Consider the following 7,500-nt stretch of genomic DNA (forward strand, 5'->3'; position numbering starts at 1 on the left):
TAATCAAAACATCGGCTTTCTTTCCTAGATATTTTTATTAGAAATAGAAAATAACTCCATAACATTAATTTGACCTTGGGGTTATCGCGACTTGGGCTAAAACGGACCGCGCATTAACATGCTTATTCCATGTCATCTCTATGTACCCCCTCCTAATATACATAAGTCAACCCACCTTTTGTATAACCAAGCTGACGAGGATCACAGTTAGTGATCGCAATGTACTTATTTTCAAATAACTTTCTTTTCATCGATAGTGGGATATTCAGTCTATCCTACATATGTGTTATAATATTCAACATATGCAGGAAAAACACTGGAAGCGTGTGTTCTTGCAAATGCAAGGTTGACCACGAAGAAAAACAAAACTATTAAAGCAGAGCACTTTCGTGTATTCACATCTTCAGTGCAAATAATACATAGTGAAAGGTTAGGTTAGGTTAGGTTTTATTTTTTTAATTGCGGGCTATGGTGGAGCCCGCCGCTGGTCTGGGTGGCTATTTTAGCGCTGCCCAGGGGCGACGTTTTTCTATCGGGGTGGCGGAGTTGCTCGCACCACCCTCAGCAGCGTACCCAGGTGTCCTTGCGCTGTTCGGAGGAATTCTGCTGCTTTGGTTACTTCGTTGATGTCCGGTTGGGCCTCCCAGGACTACGGAACGGTCTGTCTCAAGCTGATGGTGGCAGGACAGTGAAGTAGGTAGTGGGCGAGTGGGTGGCGGGCAGGGTGGCCGCAGTGGATGCACTCTTGGGTGACGAAATCCTCTTGTAGTTCCTCTCTGATGCAATAACCCAGCCAGAGACGATGCAGCGTGACTTCTTCCGGCCTTGTGAGATTCCTGGGGTTGTTGAGGCTCTGGTATCCGGTGGCTCGGGCATACCAGTCGGCCTGGTACTTGGTGGCCTCGAGCTCCCGGTGACGCAGATGTGCATGGTGAGCGGCGGAACGTCGTACCAGCGCCTTGATCTATCCTAGGGACATTGGCACGTGATGGCTGACAGCTGGGAGGGCTGAAGCTGCTCGTGCCGCCGCATCTGCATCCTCGTTACCCCGTATTCCCACATGGCTGGGGATCCAGTTGAGTCTCACCCTTTTCCCCGCGGTTGCCAGGTTCTGGATGAGGCTCAGTGCAGTCGTGATGAGGGCAATGTCTTGAGTGGGTCGTGTCTGCTGTAGTGCCTGTAGAGCGGCCCTGGAGTCGGTGTGAATGATCACAGTTTCCTCGTGGCGGTCGGTAGCGTGCCTGAGAGCGTGCTGGATGGCAACCATTTCCGTTTGGAAGGTGGAGCAGTGGTCAGATGTCCACCAGGAGAATGCCTGCCCTTCGGTGACCACTGCTGCCCCGGTCGTGCCTCTGCTATGGTCAACGGATCCATCTGTGAAGTATACCGCGCTGCCAGGGTCCCAGGCCTGTGCCATGGTTGCAAGGGCGAGCTGGCGTAGCACTTCTGTGGAACACAGAGCCTTTGCTGCAGGGAGAGACGTATAAGTCACTTCAGCAAGCGGTTGTTCCCACGGGGGTGGTTCTTTGTATGTCTCGATGAGGTGGTGGGGCGTTCGTAGTAACTGGGTAGAGTCCATGAATTGGTTGGCCGCGTCGGCAACTCTGTAGATCCAGGTGTTGGCGGTGAAGAGGGTCCTGTCGTGAGGTAGGATTTTTCTGAGCCTATAGTGCACTGCTGTCTCGCTGCCCTGAAGGAGGATCTTGGCCACCCTGCAGGCCACGATCTGCTGGGTCCTGATGGTGAGGGGGACTAGACGAGTCTCGCTCTGTAGTACACAGGCGCTGGTCCACCTTGGCGCCCCCAACATGGTTCTCATGGCCTGGTTCTGGATGACTTCGACCCTCTCTCGAAGTCCGCCGCCGAGCGCGACTAGTACAGGTGCACTGTAATCGACTAGGGATCGGATGGCCTGCACGTAGTAGAGTCGCAAGACGGCGTATGACGTCCCTGCCTCCGGTCTTGTCATGGCCCTCATCACTGTGGTCCTCGCTTGAGCCTTTTCCCTCAAGTAGGTTACCTGACGGGCAAAGGTCAGCCTGTGATCCAGCCAAATCCCGAGGTACTGGTAGGACTGTGTCCAGTTCAGCCTCACGTCCTGAACGTGTAGATACTGGGTGGGTGCGGGCGCTGAACATCATGGCCTCGGATTTTTCGGCTGAGACCTTTAGTCCCAGCTCCTCGCTTTTCTTGCTCAGGAGGTTGAGGGCCTCCTGTGTTTTGGCGATTAGATTGCCGTGACCGGTGACGACGAGGACTAGATCATCGGCGTAGCTGAGAAGCACTGTTCCAGCCCTGAACGGCAGGCTGACCAGCTGCTCCATCAGGAGGTTGAAGAGAACGGGGCTGAGGATCCCCCCCTGTGGAGTCCCGTTCTCATAGGTCCTGTAAGATGACGTGTGGCCCTGGAATTTGATTCTGGCGCGTCGCCCCTGTAGGTAGTTCTCGATCCATGCTAGTATCCGTCCTTGGATGCCCTTGTTGACTAGAGCTGCTAAGATCGCGAGGGGGCACGCCAGCTCGAAGGCTCTCTCCAGGTCGAGGAACACGGCGACGGCAGTCCGATTATTCACGTGGTTTAGGAGAGCCATGATGCTGTCAGAGGTACCAACACCTCGGCTGAATCCAAACACGTGCGGGTGTTGGGGTCCTAGTCGCCACTGGAGCCGGGTGAGGACCATCCTTTCCGCTGTCTTGGCCACGCAGCTGAGGAGGGAGATGGGGCGCAACTTGGAGGGGTCTTTGAGCTTGGGTATCGGTTGGATGTCCGCCGATTTCCAAGCCGGCGGCAGGCATCCGATCACCCACGAGTGGTTGATTAGGCCTAGAATTCCTTGCTCCCCAGCTGGACCTGCGTCATGGTGTAGGTGACCCCGTCGGCGCCGGTAGCCGTGTCTCGCCCTTTTCGCCTGGCCCTGATGAGTTCCCTATGGGTGAAAGGGCAATCCGCTGGGTCCGGTCTTGCCCTGCCGTCCCTGATGAGGCGTTCCCTCTCCAGTCGTAGGCGTTGCAGCGTTTGGATCACTTGCGCAGGAAGTTGACTGCTGGCACATCTGGCTGCGAAGTTGTCTGCCAGCCTTTCCGCCTCCTGCTGTGGTCGTGGATGGGTAAGAGGACGGGATCGTGATCCTCCGGTGGCCGTCCTCAGCTTCGACCAGAGGTCCGCCAGCCTGGTGTGCTGGAAGAAACTGGCGCACCATTCCAGCCACTTGGCCTCCTTTGCCCGTCGTGACACCTGACGTGCATGGGCTACCACCTCACGAAGTCTCTCCAAGCCGTCTCTGGTGGGTCTCCTTCTGTAACGCCGCCGATGCATATTGACCCGATGGTTCTGCTCCCGCACCTCTTCTGTGTAGAACCACCAGTTCTTGTGGTGGCGCCTTCCCGGGTTTTTCTTTGGTATGGATGCCTCCGCTGCTACCTCGATGGCCGCCGTGAGGTCTTTCTCGCGCTCCTCAATGCTGTCCGGAGGGGAGTATCCCGCCCACCATGCATCCAACGAGGACTGGAAGGCTCCCCAGTTTGCTCGTTGGATGTTCCAGCGTGGAGTGGGAATTGGGGGTGTCATCTGTGGGCAATGAATTGAGAAGAGGACGCCGTAGTGGTCGCTGGTGAGGGTGGGGTGGACGCTCCAGCATGCTTCCGTGGCCAGTCCACGGGAGAGGAAGGTGAGATCTAGCCTCCCGCCTCGTGTGTGCGTGGGCTCTCCGGTGTTAAGCAGCTTGATGTTCGGGTTTTCCTCCAATAAGGTGGCCAGGTGGCGCCCCGCAGAGTTGGTTGGAGACTGCGACTGGAATGAAGGATGGTGGGCGTTGAAGTCGCCGGCCGCCAGAATGTTTTCGGCGCTGGCCAGCGAAAGCAATTCTCCCGCATCCAGCTGATTTCCCGGGCTCCTGTAGATATTGTAGATGGTGAGAGGACAGTTGGGGAGGTCGAGCCGTACCGCCAGCCTTTCCACCCCTTCTCCGCAGGGCACCGGGTCAGTGATCTGCTGTTGCGGGATATTGTTCCTCACCAGCGTCATGCATCCCCGTTCGCTCCCTGCGGCGTGCGGCAGCGCGTAGGTATGAAAGGCCGCCACTTTCAGTTCTTTTGTGGCCGGATACAGTGTCTCCTGGAGTAGAACTATGTCCAGCTTGTCCTGAATAATGGCTTGTTGTACATCGTGCCGTTTGTTCCCGAGCCCCTGCACGTTCCACTGGAGAATGTTTAGGGAGTTAACTGTGTTGCTTGGCTCCATCATGAATGTGACTCTTCGCTGTGTGACGGGTGTCGGGGAATGGGTTGGTAGTAGGTACGGGTCGGTCTTCCAGCAGGGCACCCATAGTCTCCGTCAGGAGTAAGGTATGCAGGCCGGCGTTGTCGGTGGGGGCTGTATCTGGATTCTGCAGAAGCCGCCCGATGGCCCCGACGAGGAGGTCGACGAGCCTTCGCAGGAGGTCCTGCTGGTTCCCGGATGGTGGTGCTGGCTTGGGGCACGGAGTTTTCCCAGTCGTTAGACGTGATGCAGGTTGCAGAGCCACGGCTGGTGATGCGGTGGGGGCCTGTTGGGGAAGAGTGTTGGTTGCCGCCTTTGGCTTCCTGGGCCGCCTCTTTCTCTGTGGCTTGGGCGTCTGCGTAGCGCCCCTTTGTGGTTGTCCTGGAGGCTGTTGTGGTGTCGGAGGGCTCGTCGCCTGGGCAGGGGTAGCTGGTGGGGTGCTGTCCGGAGTTTGCCATGCAGGTCGGGTGGGTGGCGGTGCGGGGACGAAGCGATGGCCGCGGGGTGGGTGCTGCTGGTGCGCTTCTTTCCTGGGTGGGAGGCGCTTGATGCGTTCGGGGCATCGTGGGTTCCACTCGTGATGTCCCTTACCACAGTTCGGGCATCTTGCGGTGGTAGTCTCCTTGGCTTTGTGGTGCTGAATGCAGTCTTTTGATGGGTGGTGCAAGCTGCAGACGCCACACCTGCTGTTGTGTGGGCAGCGCATCTGTAGGTGTCCGAAGCGCTGACATTTAAAGCACCGCACCGGTTCCCTGGTGAATGTGCGTAGGGGATACCTACCCCAGGCCCCTAGGTCGAGTTTTGCCGGTACTGCACCCTGAAGGACCACCAGCAGCTGTCGTGTAGCCGTCTTGTCGGACCCAGCCTGTAGACGCTCAGCGGTAACCACACGGGGGTGGGCCCTGACTGCCTCCAGTGGGAAGTCTAATGGATACCTCTGAACCACGGCCTTGGTGTGCTTTTCGGTGGGGTCAAGGCGAACTAGCCTGTAGCCGGGACCGGGTCCCGTCCGGGCTTCCATCTTCACTGCCGATTCCTTGTCCTTGGGGGTGAGTAAGTATTCGCCCTTTAGGCTGGCGCTGAACGTGATCCTCAGCTCCGGGTTGTCCTTCTCCAGTGTCACCACTGCCTGGTAAGGGCTTGGGAAGGCTTCAGGGTTCCGGAGCTTGAATTTGGGGAGAGGCGCGGTCGTTCCTTCCTCTGTGTTTTTGCGTGGGTTTTTCTTCCGTCCCGCAACCTGCCATCTCTCCTCTTCCTGGGCCTGAAGGTGGCTTTGGATGTCGTCTCCGTCGTCCATCATCTTCTCCGGGTTGTCATGCTCTGGTGGGTGAGAGCTCTCGCCCCCATTGTCAGTCCGCCTTGCCTTGACAGCGGCTGATAGTTCCGCCGTGAAGTCTTCGTCGCCGTCCGAGTCGTCGAAAATACTTCGTTTACGGAAGGCTACAGACATGGCGTTTCATGACAGTTTGACGAATGCTTGCCGAGTGTGACTGATAGTGAAAGGTACAAAAGTGCAGAATATATAGGTGGGAAACATGGGGGACGTGGAGACATCCTGGTGAGAGAGGTGAGGTAGTACCCATGGGCCAACTGTCCGTCTGCGTTTACAATGGGTGTGGAAATGTCCTACATGGTTACAATTTATACATCTTATCAATTTTCTTTACAAATAAAGCTGTCTAGTTTATATGATCATTTTTCAGTGCGACTAATACACAGTGAGAGGTACAGAAGTGCAGACAATATGGATTATAGTGTGGTCCAACTGTCCGTCTGTGCTTACAATGGGTACAAAATGTCCTATATGGTTACAACTTATACATCCTAGAAATTTCTTTACAAATAAAGTTGTCCTACATGGTTACAATTTATACATCTTATAAAGTTTTTTACAAATTTGTCTAGTTTATATTATCATTTCAGACAAATTTGTAAAGAAATTTATAAAATGTATAAATTGTAACCATGTAGGACAACTTTATTTGTAAAGAAATTTCTAAGATGTATAAGTTGTAACCATGTAGGACATTTTGTATCATTTTCAGACAAATTTGTAAAGAAATTTATAAGATGTATAAATTGTAACCATGTAGGACAACTTTATTTGAAAATAAATTTCTAAGATGTTTAAGTTGTAACCATGTAGGACATTTTGTACCCATTGTAAGCACAGACGGACAGTTGGACCACATTATAACCCATTTATTTCAGAGATTCCCAGTTTTAGAGATTTTTCTTTATACAAATATCTTGATGGAAAACCCCCTTACATAGTCCTCGGAAGCCCACATATGGAACTATTCAATGTGCAACTTAATAAGTTCCTTAACATGCATAACGAGGTACCAGGAGTGCCACTTTTATTAAAGGGGAGTATTCGGAAGAGCCGCGGCGACCAATAAAATCACCAGAGGACAGCAAGATTGAAAAGAAAAAGTGACACAGACCTTGCAAGGAAGGGGGGGGGGTAACAGAATAACATAAGGATACGCACATGTACTTGAGATAATGAGGTCAGCTTACTTCAGATGATTATATTCGTCTTACAGGAGTCAGGCTGGAAAGCCGAGATAGTTTCATTTGATAATGAGGAGGGTGCACGTTCCCTTTATACAGAATGAAGTAAGGGGACACGACACAACCGATTGGTTTGTGTCGTGTCAGGGTAAGTATACCTCTCTCTCTCTCTCTCTCTCTCTCTCTCTCTCTCTCTCTCTCTCTCTCTCTCTCTCTCTCTCTCTCTCTCTCTCTCTCTCTCTCTCTCTCTCTCTCTCTCTCTCTCTCTGTCTTTAAGAACTTTTTATTCAAGTCTAGATAGTACTGTGTCCCTTTATCACGCAGGGACCTCTCTAAGTTGAATAGAATCGTCTGGTGTTAGGATTAAGCTTTGAATGTCTCGCGTTTAACAGTGTGCATAGTAAAGGCTTCGTGGAAGCAGTTCAACCCAGATGATGTTTTAATTGAGCTTTTAGTGCACAAGGATTCTGCATGTGGATAGCTATAGTAGGAGCCATCAGTTTCTTTATAATACGCACATGTATTTTTTATGATTGAAAATTAAATGCGCCACAGCACGACCGTGCCACCTGGCACTTTGGCATTTATTTTGGTTGGTGATAGACCAGCCTCAATGACACCCGCTCATCAATAAAAGCTTTTGGAATAGAACAACTTCACATATCGCGAACTACTGAGTCATATTTTCTTGTGATGACCCTCATCACTATGAATTGATGTACAGA

Source organism: Oratosquilla oratoria, chromosome 1 (genome assembly GCF_046742065.1).
Source record: "Oratosquilla oratoria isolate Oo_2021 chromosome 1, ASM4674206v1, whole genome shotgun sequence".
Taxonomy (NCBI): domain Eukaryota; kingdom Metazoa; phylum Arthropoda; class Malacostraca; order Stomatopoda; family Squillidae; genus Oratosquilla; species Oratosquilla oratoria.